General features: G+C 43.1%; 1 long non-coding RNA gene across 1 annotated transcript; it reads left to right on the forward strand.

Moving 5' to 3' along the window:
- Positions 1 to 943: 943 nt before the first annotated feature.
- LOC148657725 (uncharacterized) lies at positions 944 to 11,862 on the forward strand. Its single transcript, XR_015940525.1, has 3 exons — positions 944 to 1,149; positions 2,412 to 2,548; positions 11,010 to 11,862. It is a non-coding gene; the product is annotated as an uncharacterized LOC148657725 (long non-coding RNA).
- Positions 11,863 to 19,511: the final 7,649 nt, after the last annotated feature.

A 19,511-nucleotide genomic window follows, 5' to 3' on the forward strand; every position in this document is an offset into this window, starting at 1 on the left:
GATATTTAGATATTTCGTTCCTCATGCTCAGAATCTCATTTTCTTTTAGCATAAAACCAAACGTTAACCAAGAAGAGGAGGGCATTTGACTCAGTATTACTCATTTTGTAGCTTATTGATCTGACATTTTTCCTCCTGTTATTGCTGGAACAAGATCCAGCAACATGCTCGGTCAGTTTGTCCCAGGCATCTAAAACCCTTTGTGTGAAAAAGCAACTCTTGTTCCTGTCCTGAATTACTCTTTCTTTTAACCTACCTAGAGTGTTTAGTTCACTGCTGAGCATAAAGCACTGGGTTGAATTTATTAAAATTGTTCTGGGATTGGGAGTCTTGTTTCAGGTTTTCTTGTAGTCGTGTTGGATCAACACCAGAGATATTCAGTTCCCTTTATCCCGCTGGTGTGTGACATTCTCTTTAGACACAGGATTATCCTTGTTGCTCTTTGAACTCTTTCTAGGGCAGCAATGCCACCCTTATAGTGCAAAGACTGTGCACAATATTCTCACAAGATCTAACTAGTGCAATGTATAACCATGATCATTACCTTCTTTCAATTCTACACCTTTACAATATACCTTATATATACTGTATGGCCATGTTAAGTCAACATAAACTACTTGTTTATATTTCATAATCTTGTAATTTGTAAAACTACTGTGACATGAAAAAGCATAATGAACTTAATGTGTATTTTAAGAAGTATGTTTCCCAAAGAACAGAGAAGTAAAAGGACAGATTTAATTTAAAAAACCAGTTCAAGTGAAGTTTAATGGCATTGAAAGTGCACTTGCTTCCTGCTGCTGCAATGCCTGAGTCTGGCAGCAGAGGGCTCTCTGCCACCTCGCTCCTCCACTGTGGCCCCAGCACACTGGAGAGCGAAGTACCCAGATTAGCGGAATGAAGTGCTTCACAGTCACTTATGCAAATCTTCTTTACTGGAACAGCGATTCTTAATCTTTGTGAACTTCATCTTTCTGATGAGCAGCGAGGAGGATAACGGATGATATAAAGACGACAGTAAACCCACTCCCCTTCAGTCTTTCCTTGGCCAGCCTGATGAAATACCGCCCCCCTCCCGATGCCCACGCTCCTCTAGTCAGCTGAGTGCACCTTGGCTCCTGTTTGACTCGACTGTCTCCTGAAGTGAAGGTGAGCACTTATACCACATTAAAGAAACAGGTGATTGATTTAGGGAGAAATTAAACAAATATTTTTTTTCAAAACCTTCAATGCATCATTCAAACTAATTTTCCTGCTGCTGTTTTATTTCCCCTTTACTCAGGTTTTGCTCAGCTCCATGCTTCACGGGCTACAGTAAGGGTCTCGGACCCTCTGTCCTGGCACAGGCCACTTCAGAAAGGGTTAGGAGTGCTGAATCACCGCAACAGAATTTCAAAATAGTTTGTTTAATTAACAATTAAAGTACGTTTGTTGGGTTAGCAATAATAGTAATACTGCTTCAAGCTCAAGTTTATTGTTATTATACTCATATACAGGTATATGGTATAACAAAATGCTATTTAGATAGCTCTCAGACGATACGTAGTACAAAAAAAACAACAATACAATTGTATAATAAAGGAAAGACAGAGACAACCGGCAATGTGCAAAACAACAAAAGGGTAACAGGTAATGTGCAAAACAACACCAGATGTGCAAAAACATGCATCAACAGAATGAAATAAAAGGATAGAAATTATGGGGAGTGAGCTTTTGACATGTAAGGTAGAGGTAGATTTTCAATGTGTGTTTGGGTTTTTGGTAAGAAAGAAAGAAAGGAAGAAGGCACTGTGAGGTTCAGATCATAGGTGAGAGGTGAGGTGAGAGTGAGAGAGACCGGGAGTTTAATAATTTGATAGTGCGGGGGTAAAAACTGTTTCTGAGTCTGGTAGTCCGGGCCCGAATGCTCCGGTACTGTTTTCCAGATGGTAGAGGGTCAAACAGTCTGTAGCTGGGATGTGTGGGGTCTTTGATGATGCTTAGAGCTTTCCTCAAGCACCGTCTTGTTTTATGCCATAAATATCACGTTTATTACAGCCTTGAAATTAGGCATTCTTCAGTGTGTCCTCATCCAATGAAATCCAGCACTTGGTCAGCATTTCAAAATGCTGAGACACTTTCCCTGCCAGGTACCGGCCTCCTGCTTCACTCTGTGAAGGACCAGAGCTCTTTCAATCGTTTGGTCACGTTCAGATAATCCTACTGCCTGGTCAGCAGTCAAGCCAGACCGCGCAGCCGAAAGATGTATTGTCGGACATGGCATAGCGGACATGGCGGAGAAATACTTCATGATATTTAATTGTCGTTACAGACCCATTTTCACTGATTAAACTCATTATCTTCTGAGTTACTGTTGTACTTGGGTTGACGTTTTCAATTTCTTTTAACTCAATGCCTGGTCACATTTAAAGGAGTAGAAGAAACAAGCGAGGCGGATGGGCCTGGTCTCCTCTCGTCGGGCACCTGCGGGACTGACCCGGGCTGACCCCCCATGTCACAGTCTCGGGTCTCGCTGGGGAATCCCTGTGACTGCGCGCCTCACAAACTGGTAACACAGAATTACTGGGCCATCTCTAAGCCCATAATGCTTGTCTTAGACATCGACATCTGCCGGCATTTCCGTGCGATATCGGATACTGTGTAATTAAAGCCTAGGAGAGCTGGACAATCTGGGATTAAGGGGAATGTACTTTAATGAACTGGCCACATGTTTCTACCACAAATCTCATTTTCTGCCCTGGCTGTTTCTCGGGGGCTGGCATGATTCATCCTGTTCTGTCCAATTTGTCTGGTTTGACCACAGATCAAAGCGAGGAGCAGGGGTTTGCCTCAGAGCCGGGCACGATATCGGAAGGGTGGTCCATGAGTGCAGGATTAGACTGTTCACTATTCAAGCACCTTTTCTCTTCCTTCCTTATCTCTCTTTTTCATCCTTCTTAATGTCTTAATGTTGTTTGCTCATCTCGGACTCTGCGGGCCTGCTTCTGGGGGGTGCTGAGTTCCCTCTGTGCGTGATTTGGGAATATCCCTGGATTGAGCAGCAGCTCAGTTTTCACTAAGACTGCAGTTACTGCTTGCATTGCAGTAGGACGAGGAATTGAAATACTGTGCAGACTACACAGAAGTGAAGGATCTCTGGTTACATTTTTTATTAGCTTCTTAAATATTTTTTGCAGTAAAGCATAAATAAGATAATTTTCTGAGCATGTTTTCTTTTCTCAGTTTTCTTTGCGGAGCTATTTTGCACAAACTCTCTTTGTTGGGGGTCGACAGCACAAACTGCAGTGCTCATTAGTGGCAGTTAGGTTGGGATAGTAGTTGTCCCTTAAGTGTGTGTGTTCCCTGTGATGGACTGAAGTCCTGTGGAGGGTGCAGTGCTTCTGCTCACTCCTCAGTGAAGGGTAGAAGCCAGCCCGGTGTTGCACTCTTGTCATCTTGTCACAGAGGCCTTCTTTACTTTGGTTTTCTGCAGTTAAAATGCCTTAGTGAATACCCCATGATCTGTGTTCTGTGAGAATGATCTTCTCCTCACCTGCTCTGGGCCCAGAGATGCTGACTGCAATGTCTTCCTCTCAGACATCAGGTCTTCAAAACTGCAGCTTATGAAAAGTGTGTCTCTTGACGAAGTATTCTGAAGAAACTGGTTATGGGTCTTAAAAGAAAGACAGATAGGATTGTGTAAAATGTTATAGCGTGGAGTGAGCTCCTGCAGTGCATAAACAAAGCCAAGATAGGAGATAACAGGCGGCAGTTATCTTGTCAGACACTGGATCTGTAACAAGCCATCGCCCTGTCCTTTCATTAATTACACACCTGTGACAGGTTACTTACATGCATGCAAGCACTGTTAAATGATTAGATGTCCTGCTGATGGATGGTCAGGCACACATATCTCATCTGTGGGCATAAGCAGCCACATGCAGGCAGGGGAAACACTATTGATCTGGACTTGGCATCAATTCATCTCAAGTGTTGATACAATGGAAATAAAAAAGGAAACGTATTGTATATGAAAAAAAACATCAATGGGAAAATTAGATTAATTGTCTGGCATGAAATCGTCCAGTCTTCCAGTGCTCTTTGAAACCAGAGAGCACCTGACTGGGTTTGTGTCAAGTGTGAAGAGCCCTTAAGGTGGGAGCTTAAATTGTGATTGAGCAACAGGTGAGTGACAATACCACAGTTCACATGAATGACAGCACACAAGAATTAAATGTACTGAAAGGATTATGGAGTTTTTAATCAGAATTTGGCTTAATCTGCTTGGCTGAGGGCTGTCCTCCTGGCTGTAGGACTGCCTGCAGAGTGAGGAGTGGCCAAGGGGCAGCTTCAGAGGGGGAGATGGGGTGGAGGAGGGATGAACAAAGATGTACTGTATGTGAGGGAGATGGTGACGTCAGAAGTGATTCCGAATTACTCAGATGAATCTGGTTGAATTTAGCTGTTGTCATCTTTCCCAAACTTTAATTATAAACTCAATTTTTGTTGTTTATGCTTCATAATTACCCTTCACACTGAATATTGAGCATAATAGGTCATCTTTGGAAATGTGAAACTCAATTATCTAATATAAGGGACCTTATAATAAATTTAATTTTATATAGCACCTTTAAAGGTGGCTTCTCAAAGCGCTTATAAAACTCAAGGAAAATCTCACTTCATCCCAGAAGCAAGGATTTGTTTCATCTGGACAAGAAAGAGACTTATTTCGAATTGTTTTTTTTTTGTTACAAAATCATGAATTAAACTGATATCTTAGTCTTCTTGTCTTCCCTAATCATTTGTTTTTGTAAATCATCCTCCTGTGTTGCCAAGTCAGATATAGAAAATGGAAAGTTAATGTGTCTGGTAAAATGTCATCCTTACAGAGGCCAAACTAGACTGATTCGTTCTGCAGTGTGGCCAGTGTGTATATGTGGCCTTGCTAGTGCTTTTATACACTTTTAATGCAACATCTTTTGATTTAAATTCTGCACTTTATGCATGTTTTTTATTACTAATCCTCATTATCTACAAAGTGAAAATAATGAGTCAACATAATCACCAAAATCCTTTTCAAAGGAAACTTTAAGATCAGTATTTTTCATTTTCTATTTGCAGTTTTGTTTGTATCACCTGCATATAACACTTAGTTCAGATGGGCTTGCGGCACACTACTCCTTACATCTGTGTAGAGGTTACACCCTTCAGGCAACATGCTGTTTCCTGTTTGTTAACCAGGTCTTGATGCTTGTAGATACACTACCTTGGATTCCTATGGTTTTTAAATTTGAGAAACAACCTTTTATTACAGACCTTATCAAATGCTTTCTGGAAATTTAAATATGTCATGTCATGTGTTTTAGCGTTATCTAATGTGTTTGAGGTTAGCTCAAATAATTTTAGAAAGTTAGTAAGATAAGACCTACTGTATACTCATGTTGTCTGTCTCTAAAAAAATCCTGATTTTCTTAGAAAAACAGATTCCTGCGATACTCCACTAATTACATCACTCCAGTTTGAGAGTTTTATTCCTTATCTGAAATGTTTTGTAGGCAATAACCAGTTCTCAGTCCAAGCACATACATTACCCTGAATGCCAACCACCTGCAGTTTGAGGCCTCATGTTTTATGAGGAATTTTATCAAAGGTCTTTATATGCTCCTAATGTATTCTTAAAACAGAATTTCAGGTCTTTTTCTGAGGAGCTTCACCAAAACTTTAATAGATAACAACTGATAATACATAAATTACACCAGTGACATCAGGTTGAAGTAAGGGACAATTAAGTGGATCAAGGAAGTCCCCTGGGCAGGTCTAAGTTATAGTGGCCTGTTGTGAAGTCCTGCAAGCAGGGGTTGACAGAGTAATCATCAAAATAATTGAAAGAAATGTGTAAACAATCAAGGACGAAAGATGGTTTATTTTGTGTACAGCTGAAATTATGCTGTCTTGACCCCTCATCTCTCAAGACACTGCTCTCCTCCAACACTCTAGGATTGAAATGCATTGAGATGCAACAGCATGGGCTGGCTCTAACCTTTTGAGCATCAGCAGTACCTACAAGTTGCTTCAAACCTGCTTGTGCAACTACTGTACCAGCTTTCATCTTAACATGAAAGGCAAGAGCGGCTGAAAATAAGGGTTCTTAGAATCTGAGAGTGTAGCCTGTTGGGGATAAAGTATTGTAGGCCCTGCCCCTGCTCCTACCAATATTAAAGCAGGGAACTGACATGTTCAGGGATGATGTGCTAGCCTGCGCCTTTGGAAAATGAGATTTTTAAAGACATGTTGCTTCAAAATTGAATTTTAATCATTCACTTGCCCAGCTGTTTCTACTCCGTGGTGAGAGGAAGTTACAGCTGCCTACTAAAATGAGTTCTACAGTGGAGAGCACTTGGAGGAGAGATGAAAGGTAGACTTTCACATGACTTAAAAAAGGAGAAGAAAAAGGAGAGACTCGCACAATGTTTTCTGTAAAACATGCCCATAAATAACCAGGCAGCCCAGAGGCGAGCAAGGACTATTCAGTACAGTATGTGGTCACCCCAGCGGCGAGGCTTGTACTGGTCCGAGAGCGTACACCTCATACAGGACATGCCTCTGTCCACTCAGAGCAGCGGCCAGGTGTGGAATCAGTCACAGCTCTGACTGTGGCAGTGTATCTCCACGGAAGCCTTCAGACAGCCCGGCTGCTCGACAGTGCACCTCATCATCCAGGTCAGGCTATAAGCAGCAGGGGGCCACCAAACACGGCGCAGAGGGAGGCCATCTTTGCACGCGTGAGCTTCTTGCTTATAGATGCCCAATGGCCGCTCTCTGTGCCATCAGGGGTGCATGATCATGTACAGCAGCAGCAGGCTAAATCAAACTAGTGCCAAAAACTGCTTATATCTGCAAGGACAGGTTTTCAGCACCCAAGCGTCAGACACGCCCATTGCTGCACCATCTGCCAGCACTCCTTCAGTGCTGTTTGACAGATGTGGACTGTGCATGGCAATCCTTTTCCTGGCACAGCTGCACACATTCCCACGGCAGCAGAGGACTGGCAGAACAGCCACCCTAACATCTGTATGCCCTGTGGGATCCGGAGAGCAGCACTTAACGTTACAAGACTTTCCGTGTACAACTGCTCTGCTCTGTGCACGGTCTGAAGAAGAGTGTGCAGGAAGGGATACAGAGAGCCTTAGACTGTATCTCTGGGGGCCGGTGAGAGACTTATCATATTGAAGTACTGTAGTCTGTGTGTAAGACATCACGTTCTTCATTTCTGTATGCCTATCATTCAACATTTCTTGCTTTTCCCCCGTTTGTGTCTGGTTTTCCCTGATTTGTCGCATGAAAAGGACGCTACCAGCAGCAGCAAAAGAAATATCAGGAGGCTCTACCATCAGATACTCTGCAGTTCAACTTAAACCTGTTTGTAGAGGTAGAAACCATTGTTTCCATTACTTTAAAGTACTGCCTGGTTTTCCCACATTTTTGTTATAAACCTAAATCGGCCCGTCTAGCAAATGCCTATGTGTCTGCAGTTTTCTATATAAATATATTCCATCAGTTTGATTTGGTCACTGTACTGCAAAAAGACTAGATGAGAATAAAGATTACAAATGAGAGAGGTTCATTTGTAAGAGCTGTGTAAGCCTCTTGTAAGATTTAGCGTGATCTGATCACCTCTGGTATAACTGATAATGCACAGAACATCTCTGAGGGGTAGAAGTGCAGTATCCGTCCTTCTGTCCCACAGCTGACCTGCTGCTCCCGTTTGCTCAGGAGCTGAACCGTCTTCCTCTGCTCCTGCCTGGCTCAGCCGGCTCTCTGTTGCCGCTCTGGGGAGACAGTGAGGTGCTTGCTGTGTCGGCTGTGTGTGTGCACGTCTGCGACTGTGCCGAGAGTCAGAGGGAGAGCAGAAAGGGAAGAAAGAGGGGCTTCATACATTTTTATGACCACACAGGGAAGGTCAGTTACATGTCATGGTTACTAAGCAACACAGCGACCCTGCTCTGGATGGTGTTGCGAGCTGGAGGAGTCAAATTCAAGATGATTATTGCAGCCGTGCTCGTACATTTGTTAACCCAGCAAAACCCCTTTCCTTCAGAGCCTTTGGGCTGAGCAGTGAAGGGGGGCTGAGAGTTTTAAGGGGCTTGGAGCCTGCAAGGTAATGACGAGATTTCCAGCTTCTAAGACCCACTTTTTATTATTTCTCCCTGTCTAGCTCTTCCTTTTCTTGCCACCCAGTTTTACAACTGTTTTGAGCACCCTCGTGGGCTAAATTTCCTCCATCTGGAGTGCAGCTGCTTCTGCTGACAAAAGGTTGCAGTCTTCGCCAATAATGAGATTAAATATGAGGGTGAAAAGCGGTGCTCCCGATTTCAAATGAAGTATTATAACTGAACACAGTTATAGTCAGCAGTCTAAGGTCTGCAGGCTTATTTTTCCACATAGTTCCCATTACGTTCCACATGTCTGCCTTGATCGCACCATGAAAGAGCACTTCACCAGCGACCTGCCGCTGTCATGTCACCCCCTGATTGAAATGGGGCCCCTCTAGTGCTCCGTTCAGAGGGCTGAGCACAGGAGAGCCAGAGGACTGTGTGCCGGATCAGGAAGGACACCCATCCCATTTTCCCAATGGCCTCCAATGCTTGACGGCTTGTGTGAGGACTGGCCTCATCTCATTGCAGTGACACCTCCCGCTGGTTCACAAGTGGCCTTGCTGTGGTGCTCAGAACCCCCTTCTCACTGCACTCGCTGTGCGCACACTGACAGCGTCTCCTGCTTTACCTGCTTCACCTGCTACAGACGGGACTCAGTATCACACATAGCCCTGTGTGCCCTCATGGTGGGAAACAATGGACAATGGAGTCGTTGCTGGAGACATGTCGATTTCGACTGCCATTAAACGCTTGTGCAAAAGAAGTTGGGAGCATCACTTCAATAAATTGTAATTGAATGAATTACGGCTGCAAGGATTTGTCTCGCGCAGTAAACATCATGAGCCGTGTGCTGAAGAAGGGGATGCAGTGAGAACAGAAAGAGGATCCTGCTTCAGCCTGCGGAGCTGGTTCTCTCTCTCGCTCTCACTCCCTCAGGGCCCTGTCTCAGCACAGCCAGCCCGGCACCGGTCATGTCATCCTGCCCCTCCGGGCTCAAGGCAGGGCTGTGGGCCCGTGGGCCCAGGGCTGCTGTCAGGACAACCTGGGGAGGAGAAATGAGTGATGAGGACAAACAGTGCGAAATAACAAAAAATACATAAACAAACATGTCATGTTGGCTTTGGTTGTTTTGAAGTTTTCTTAAAGTCTGAAATCAAAGAAATATTCCAGCCTAAGCAAAGCTTGTTTTGCAGAGGATGGACAGGTGAACAGGGAATGGGACAAAGAAGCCAGTTACCAGTATCAGCCTATGAACACGCATGTTGTACACCGTCACCAGTGTGAAAAATTATCAGTGGGAGCATTAGAGCTATTGGTGTGAAGGTGGAGTTTGATTTGCATAATCTGTTGGATGTGTGGACGTTTCAAGATCCTGTGTTTAAAAGATTTTGTGTTTTAGACTTGAAATACATTGAATTAGCCTTTAAGATTAAAAAAAAAATGATATCCACATCCCCTGAGCAAGATCTACAGGCTCTTGGGTTGTCTACCGGTACATCATGAAGATCTAAAGTATCTATCTATTCTTTCTTTGCTCTAGAATTCATGAGAGGGAGATCTGGACGTTACTTCTGAGTTTTGATTCACATTAAAAGGAGACTAGAAGTTTGGCTTCCGCTGCTGGGCAAACCATTCTTGATGTATCTTGTGAAATAGCAATAAAAGATCTGAGCACTCTAATGATTTCTGTGCTGTCCTGGCCCCCGATAACAGGTGACAGTTGACTGAAAGGCTAGGTGGTGTTCAACCAAGAGATTCCTCAACTCCCACCTCAGTGTCCTACCAATGGCTGAAGGTTTGAGTTATGTCCTGTCTGCATTTTATTGGAATGCTGCTTTTATTCATCAGAAAAAAAGTTATATACAGTTTGATGAGAATCAGATACAAAAACAAGAATTGTCATTATTTATTGCAGTTAATGCTAATTTTCCCATAGCCTCAGGCAGACAACGCAATCTAACAATATACATTGTCAGTGACACCTGATGGCAGCTAATATTCATTTCCATAGAGTCAGACATATTTTCCATTTTTACCCAGAGCTCTCCAGGCAGTGAGGTAGGCAGGCTTCACCTCAGATGGAAACAAGAAGGAAGCTTAATTTTCATCCCCTGTAAAGTTACAAATGTCATACAAGAACAACTGTGCTTTACATTTCACAGTGATGCATGGAACTGAATTCTTTGCCATTGCTACTAAATGTACTAATTATTTCCCTTGCTCTTAAGAGGTTTTCCACACTGGAATCTTATTAAGTCCTGGCCTGCTTTTTTAATGGTCCTGTTAATAATGTAAAAGGCCATAAAACTAGAGTACTTAATCTTGCTCTTGTAACATAGATGCACAGCTGAGTCACATTGCTCTCAAGGACCAAACCAAGGATTGAAGAGAACCATCTCGCTTAGGTTCTCCAGATCCAGCCTTCAGAAAATAGCTATCATTACAGTTGAAGGCAATAAGCTCTAACTTACAAGGAAAACCCCACATGAAATTCAGACAAAACTGTAAGACAGGATAGCAGACAACAATGCGCTCCTGTGTTACAGACAGAAGTTGGCTTACCCTTACAGGCTTTGGGGCATACGTTATGTCAATTTGCCCTTTGCTACAGACTGTGCTGTACGATCAGCACCAAGCTTGACATGTGGCATTTGAACAAGTGCTGTTGAACAGCATTTAGCAAGCTTGGCAAAAGCTTACATGGAGCCTATAAGCTTTTGTTTGAGCTGTTTTTCTATAAACATCTTCAGGCATGTGGCTCACTGTGTTCACCTTTTAGCTTTGCCATATAAGTATGAAACATACTGTATAAAGAGACAAATGTGTTGCAGATAATTATAGATCCAGCATTTTTCTTTCTTTTTAATCCTGCAGACAGCAAGATCATACGCAAGACTCGAGAGAGCTCCAGAGAACTAGGGAATCCACCTATTCAAAGCTACTTTTCGAGACTAGGACTCTCCTTGGATATTTATAGTACTGCCATGTGCCTTGAAGCTGAGTGATTCGACTGGGGTTTCAGTGGAACTATGGAGTTACTGCAAACACACTTGTCAGTGGGTGTCACCCAGGAGAGTCTGGCAAGAATGAAATGCTACTCTGTGTTATATTTGGACCCCAGCAGCACTGTTTGTCTCTCTCAGAGCCATTGTTTGGGATAACAAAGGGGATCATTTTACTGCACTTAAGACTTTTCTATTCTGAGCTCATAGGCTGCATAGCGTGAGGAAATCTGAGCCACATGAAGAGAAGAAAGTTCGGCGTTGCAGTAATGGTGGGGGCCTGCTGCTTCACTGCAAGAGATGCTTCACTTCAGACGAGCTCTGACACCAAGGCCCTGCCTTTCTGAATTACAACCCCCCCTGCTGGAGTCCTGAAGTGGAACTCATGCCAAACTGCTGGATGGCCTAAAAAACTGTTGCCACCAATTATTTCTACTGTTGTCTCTCTGTCCAAACTGACTTTCTCCAGTGAAATATCTGGAAATGGTGAATTAAAAGTTGACTGCAAGTGCGAAGTGTGTGTACAGTATGCGGACACAGTGGCAGCATTTCCAAAGCACAGGCAAGAGCATTGCCACTGGAGCTGTGCTCCAGGTTATCTCTGCCTCACCATGGCAATTAAAAACATTAGACAATTGCAGGGATGTAGTCAAAACAGAAGCCAGTGTGGGGCTAATAGTTTCTTCTGACCGCACAACAATAAACGAAATGTATTATTCAGATCAGTGACATACTGTATATTGTGGTTTAGTTCCTCATCTAGTCAGGTACCCAGATGACCACAATGAGAAGGAGAAGGATTTGCAAATGTTGAAGAAACGGTGTAAGATTTTCAAAATAACTGAGACAAAGTTCAGACACCTGCCATATGACATTTATTACAGAGAGTAAGTGCACAGTGCTGCATGTGTAACTATCACATAACAAAAAACATTGATTATTTATAAAACAGGGAAACACTGAGTTTGAAGAAATGACCTGTGAAGAAAATGATGTAGTTAATCAATAAAAATGCAAACAGAAAGATTTTTAATACTTTCTTAAAATGTGGAATTTAAATAATACAATGTAACTTTAAACACTATAATACACTATAAGTCTCATTACAATATATCAAGTTGTGGCCACCAGTTTCCAGAATAAATATAATTGAAATCAACTGCTCTGAAATCAGTTGAGAGACCAACCAGACAGACACATTCTGGGTCTCAAAGGAAAGCCCTACACTGACACTCTAAAGAAATGAATCATATTAGCCCTAAACAGTTATGATATTGAATATTGAATATTCCTCAAAGACACTGACAGCCTAGTGGGCTTCTTCTCAACCAGACACAAGTGGAAAATAAACAGAAGTACTTATGGAATTGAGAAAGGGGACACAGAACAAACCATCCAGCCATGTTGCTGAAGCCAATGCCCTGACTCCCTTCAAGAGCTCCTTGGCTCAGTTACCCACACGAGCTACACGGGCTGAATGGCCTCGCCTGCGGTGTTCGCCTGGACCTACAGTCCTAGGCATCGTGATGAAGAGCCGGCCGCGCTCCAGGGGTCATCCTGATCACCTGATTGGAAAGGAGAATGAGACCACTGCAGCGCCAATCAGACCCCCCTGGAAAGCCCAGCTCTCGACCTTCCTAGCAGGGGTCTGTGCTTCTCTCGGCAGCAGCATCTCCCATTGTGACAGAACAGAGCCTGCGGCAGCTCCAGGCTGGCTCTGATCTGATCTGTTTACTACACCCAGCTCCAGTAGCCAAGCAAACCAAGATTCAATATGTGGAATGTAATGTTTAATACGTATCTGGTATACGTATAGGCTTCTTCCTATGAAAACACATATCTGCATGTGTTTTAACACCCACTATTTCAATTTTCTGTAATCCCAGAAAATGTAGCATTTCAAGGGTAGCTGCATTATTGTCATGTTGCCTGTACGTCTTCATTTTTCAAGTCAGGTAGGCCAGCAAAAATATGACAATCATTTTGTCTGGGTTTAAACAGTGACAAATATTGGAAATGAATTTCCAAAGGGAGAAAAGCAAAGGCACTCAATGCATGTGCTGAGCGAGTACTATAGGGACAAGTGCAATGTGCTGAGGTTGGGAAACGAAATCATAATTAATCAATGGGAGGAATCGATGTAGCGGAGCTCAACTCGTATGCCCTTGCATTCCAGGCAGCATGTCAGAGTCTTCTTGGCCTTACTGTGGGTCCCGTGCCAACCAGGTTATAAGAATAACAAAGATCTCCCTAAGGTGCTGTGCCTACATCGACCACATTCTGTAAGCAATATATTTCTGTGTTCATCTTGCTGATGAAAAGGTTTTTACGGCTGTAGGTTTTGCATTGCTCTTGCAAGCTTTTTGAGGCAAAATGGCTTCATTAATAATGCATAGATGAGGTTGAATAAATCAATTATATAAATTAATATGTCCATCCAGGCATCTATGATGCACTACATAAAGTATTAAAATATATTTTGTAAAAACTGAGTGTTGATAAAAACAGAGCTCTTCATAAATACCTTGATAAAGCTTTACTGTACCTTCACCTTATCTACATCAGTGAGAGCAAATTCCTAATTGCATGCACTTGTTTTCCAATCAACACACAGCTATAGAACCAGCATCTCCTGACACAACCACTCACTTTCATTTCTTAGAGTGAAAAAAAATCCATCTCGATGGTTTGTCCTCAATAAATAAAACAGCCATAAAAGTGACAACAGTGGAAAACAAACCACAGTTCCCCTCTAATATTGGGCCTTTGGTAATATTTTAAGAACTGCCAAAAAGTGCTGAGTGGGTGTATTGATCACTTGCGTGCAGAATTGCTGGAGTGATCAAGGCTTCGCTGATATTAGTGTGATATGATTACATCATAACCTTCGACTTGTAAATCGTGGAGTAAAACAGAAAAGCACAATGATTTATAAACACAGATCTTGATTTAGAGCTGAGTTATGTTACTAGGCAGTATGATTTACCCCCATGAAACTCATCTGGGAAGATAAATTTTGTGATACATGTCTACCAAGCAAGGAAGATGATCATCTGAAATGAAAAACTCTTTAATTTCCATTCTGACTACAGTTGTGCTGGAGAAGACCTTCAAAAAGAGAGCAGTAACTTGAAGCTCTCAGATTCAGTCTGTCTTGTGTTTTCCTATGGTACTGTTAAACGACAAAAATGAAAAAACACTGGTGATTGTGAAATTGTATAATTTTATATAAACGCACAGAGTCCTGTCATCAGTGCAAGACATTCACTATAAAGATTGGAATGGAAAGAATGTTCCCAAGAAGTGCTCTCCAAGACAAAAACAACAACAAAAGGTTTCTAAAATCTCTGTTTTATTTCTGCACAACATACCTCCTGTTTTAAATTAGCACCTCCAAAAGTAACTTATGGACTTTTAAGAACCAAGGTCAAGCTCTTCTGTTGGGAAAGACATAGTGCTCTCATACTGTACATGAAGGTGGTGGTGCCTGCAGGCTGAGACGTCTTTAGCTTCTTGGACAGGGTGCTGGAAGACCTGCTCTGGCGCAGTCCTGGAAAGAGCGCTGGATCAGCCTCCGAGGCACAGATATCCTTAGGGGCTTCTGCTTTGCATTCCAGCTTAACCTCTGAGCCAGCTAATGTAGCTATTTGCTCAGTTGGAGGTAGTTTAATATCTTTTTCAAAGACTATTAAAGAGGGTTGAAGTGGAGTTGCACATAATATGCTTTAGTTAAGTAGTAATATGACCAAAGTCATTATTCTAAGTTCATAAACTCAGCTGCATGCAAAATAATTTGCTCTGTCTTGCATAATATAGAATTGACTGCTTTTCAGAGACCTCGAGACCTCATAGGTGGGATGAAGGGTGATTCAGTCACCTTCTGTCAAGTGGAATCAGGAGACATACTGTAAGACTAGGTTAACGGGCTGCCATTTCTGTGAGTAAGCAGTCCTCCTGATTAGATGGTATTATTGAAAATCTTTATAATGTGAGCATGAACAGGACAGCAGCAGTGGTGCTGCTAGTGAGGCCTCAGCCGCAGTAACAGGGTCTCAGTCTGCCCCTCCTAGGGGCCAGTAGCCTGAGCTGCACAGGGCCTCTCTCTGACTGCTCCCCCGGGCCTGATGACTTCAGACACTTTTATTACAGGCTTAGCTGTGAGCTCGGTGTGTTTTTGATATGGGTTATTAGGTTTTATTTGATTAAATTCACACCGCTTCCTTCACAGAAACTCTTTCTGTGATTAATCAGCATCTGAAATGTTTAGGACTCAGTCCTTGTTCCCATGGGTGTAGGCAGGAATAAATAACAGTAAAACAATAAAACAGCACTTAACCGACAGCATGTGTGAGGCTGATGGGGAGGCTGAAAGGTCGCTTCTGTGTGCTTTCTCGTGGGTCCTGATAGTTGTCTGGCCACATGTTCCCAGCTATGTCAGGTGAGCGAGATGCACTGTAAAAGCGTGATCAAGGACAGAGCTCTTGTTTGTGTGTTACATGAGTCAGGCTGCTGTGATCATCAATGGGTCTTTATTCTTTAAGTGTGACTTCATTAACCAAGGATAAAATGCACCTGTCGTTTATACAATGGTAGCCCTCCCCCACAACAGACACACAGCTGGCCCTCTATGCATTGTAGCTGCAGCAATGTACACAGTTCCGGCAATGATGTTCCTTTCTCCCATTCGTTGCATCATCACACGAGACTCCAAATTCAGACTTATAATCGTAGGTGTGTCTCTCAGAACCAGAAATTGTCATACCTGCACTGAGTGCATCTGAAGTGCTGATGATTGGCATAGGAAAGCCTCCTGAATGTTAACAAAGCAGAAATCACAGACAGTCACTTCGATTCACAAATGGGATTGTAATATTTCAGGAGGGTTGTAATACTGTTGTGAGAGTATACAGGGTAGTATCAGTAACAGGAGCCATAAAACTACATAAAACTAGAGAGTCATAGCTTCCCCTTACGAGTAAAGAACACAAAAGAACAGTCATCAACCACATTTATTTGAATACGTTTTATTGTACATTTTCAGCAAAATCCTTTTTTATGAAACAGAAATCTTTTGGCAGTGCTATGGTAAAGCCTACGGTTGTGCTCTGGCATTCCTGTCTGCAACATCACAGAAAATATCAGACCTGCATCTTGCTTTGCCTTTGATCTTCGTCTTTCATACAGTCTTTCATTCACTGATAAAATCGAGGCACAATGCTCTGTGCTGCGTATTCTGCAAGGATTAATTCATTTTACAAAATCAATGCTGGATCAAATTCTGTCATTCTGTCTGTAGGCATTTTTCTACCAGCACCCTTATTTAAACTTTAAATCTGGGTTGCTGCTCAAGGCTGGTTCATTATAAACACCACTTTTTTAAAAACACACATACTGTGCCCATCATAACACGGGCTTGCTGTTTAATTTCGAACTGAGGTGCCATATTAAAATGTCTATCCTCTCTGGTAAACAAAGAATGTTACCTTCTCGTACTCGCACAAGCTCATGTTCCAGCATCCTGTGTGCTTTGCTGCAGATTGCTGCTCCTGAACCTGAATGACCAAAGAAAGGAAGGCACTATACACAGGGGTGGAGGGAGATCAATCTGTTCAATCTGTCATGTTCAGATACCAGTACTGAGAAAGACCTCCACTGCACACTCTAATGTGCGCATGTGTGTGCATTCGTGGGTGTGAGTGTGCTTGCGTGTGTGCATCTGCATGCGTCCATGTGTATGCGTGTGTGCATATTTCCGCTCATGTGTCTATTTGCATGTAACAGCATGAGTGTTTTTGCATGTGTATGTGTGTGTGTGTGCGTGTGTGTGCTTGTGTGCGTATGTGTGGGGTGGCCAGTTCAACTCCTCTCCTGCAGGCCGGGTGATAAAGCAGCAGCCGCTCTCCACTGGTTCAGCTCTGCACGGTGTCAGAGAAAGGGGTTCAGGAGCTGGTGGCCATCGGAGAGGCGTCCTTCACTACTGCAGGCTGAGAGTGCTCGCTGTCCTTCAGCAGACTGCTGGGAAAGCACAGCCTGACCGGGAGCTGGACTTCTTGTGCAGATGGAGAGACTGTGTGTCAGTGTGCACCTTGGGCACTCTCCTTGAATACACCCTGACCTCGTGTGCACATACAGCAGATGAAATTAGTTTTGTAAAAACAAGTCGTTAAGTCTCAGCTCTATTATTATTTAAGTATGTCCATTAGGGTTTTATATTGGTTCTGTATACTCAAATATCACTGGTGAAAATTGAGTAGCGTGTTTCGGCAAGTGAGTGCATGAATGCAGAATATATCCCTGAGGAGAGTTACACCGTGTTACGAAATTTGAAGGTGTCAAAATCATTACTTGGTCTTAAAGTCAGAAATTTAAATGTAAGTTTTAGCTTGGCCACTTCCACCAAAGGCTCCACACATCTCCCCCTGATTCAGCTCCCCCTGATTCAGAGACTCAGCAGTGCGTACACCCAGGCAATCAAGCGAGCCCCTCGCCTCCCAGGTGTGTCCCCCCCCGGCCGGAGTTGGAAGAATCTGCTAAGGGTCACCAGCAAGGATCCGGCCCTGGCTGGCACCACAGCGACTGCAGCCTGCAAAAGCTAACATGCAGATGTTAAATAAAAGAGAAAGCCAGGAATGTTAGTCTGCACTAGACCAATTGTTTCTTCCCCTACTTATTAGTTCAATTTAAAATCTTTTCCCGCTGGGTGGTGAAACCTTTGCTTCTATTCCATCAGTTTTAGTTTTATGAAATTAAACTGCTACCAAATTTATTGGTTTAACACAACTTTTCAGCATTTGTTTAACAATGCCCATACTATAATCTTACAGTAATCTTACAGTAAGTTATAAGCTCATGATCAGTGTATGCTATATTGACTCTGGGGACACATTTTTATCTTTAACGCCTGACAGCCCTGGGGCTGCACTGATAACCGGGCGCAGCGGCATCGTTGCACAGGTGCAAGAGAGAAAGGAAAAGAGAAAAAGGAAGCACAAAGCAGCTGCTGCTGTGTCACATTACCAACATGGCGTTGTCCTGTCTCAGTTTCTAAAGAAATGCATGGCTAAAGAAAACACACATAATAGACCAACAGTAACACTGCTGCTGCTGCTGCTGCTGCTGCTGCCGATGCAGGCAGGCCTTGCTCGTGCTCCTGAAGTCTGACTGGTTGGCTGCAGGCAGCGGCTGATGACAGGTCTTGCATTCTAAGAGCCTGTACAGGTTTGATGTGGATGCTAAGCCTATTAGACAGCGCCTGTGTCTCGGAGGAGAAGATACAGCTAAACCCCACCGTGCCCACCAGAACCTGAGGCTGAACAAAAACCCCGGCTCATCTTCCTGACTGATCAGTCCCAGCACCCAGCGAATCTAGAACGTGAAAGTGCACCAGTGACAATAGAATGAATAGTCATAACAGCAGTAACTGATAAATTGCAAGTTGCGACTGCATATTAATGGGCATTTCATTTTTTTTGCTCATTCACAACAGTACAATTAGAAAAATGCTTACAGAACTGTATTTGATATGAAGTCTTTGTCCTGACAAACTCCACAGTGGTGGAGATGCTACAACAGAGGAGAAGGTTTGTAGCCTTAGGTCTTCCCTCAGCTGACAGGAGAAGGAACCCCTCCCGTTACTGAGTACAGTCATAATACACCTGTACAGAAAGGTTCACACACAGTGTGACAGCCATCATTAAAAGAGGCTGATAAAAAACAAATATGCACTGGGCGACACAATAAAGGGTACCATGTTCCTCTCAGAAATTATGGAAACATAATTCTACTATCCTACAGCTTTTGCTTACAGGAAGAACTGTAAACCCTCTCTCCTGCTGATTGTTATTAGTGTACACAGTTGCGCTTCGTTTGGTAAGAGCTTAAGTTTGAAGATGGTTGGTTCGGTATCGCCAGCCCTCGCCTTCACCGAAGTGCTGTTCCCCTGACTGTGACGCGTGTAGACGGCGGCTCGGCTCCTCTTCTCCCTCGTTTCCTGTCATCGCGCGTGTGACGAGCGAGGAATGTCCTTCGCCTTCATCTTTCAGACGAAAGGAGCGCATTTCGGGCTTCTTTTAGCAAAGCTATTAATAATAATAATTTTACTGTTATTATTATTATTATTTTGGTGGTAAACGTGAGTCGATCAAAGCCGGGACACGACCACCCGTTCTTTCTCAAACGAATTAAACGAAGTGTTCGGACCCTGCTCACAAAACTCTTTCTGGCGCGTTTTGCTACAATTTCTTCTCCTGAAACTTTGCAACAGTAATGCATTATTCTTGATAAAATGAACTTAATGAAATAAAACGCCTTGGTAAAACGAGGTTACAGTATGTGATCCTACAACATCGCTTGTATTCAGTTATTTGGTTTAAGA

Source organism: Lepisosteus platostomus, chromosome 7 (assembly GCF_059453375.1).
Source record: "Lepisosteus platostomus isolate fLepPlt1 chromosome 7, fLepPlt1.hap1, whole genome shotgun sequence".
NCBI classification, from domain to species: Eukaryota; Metazoa; Chordata; class Actinopteri; order Semionotiformes; family Lepisosteidae; genus Lepisosteus; species Lepisosteus platostomus.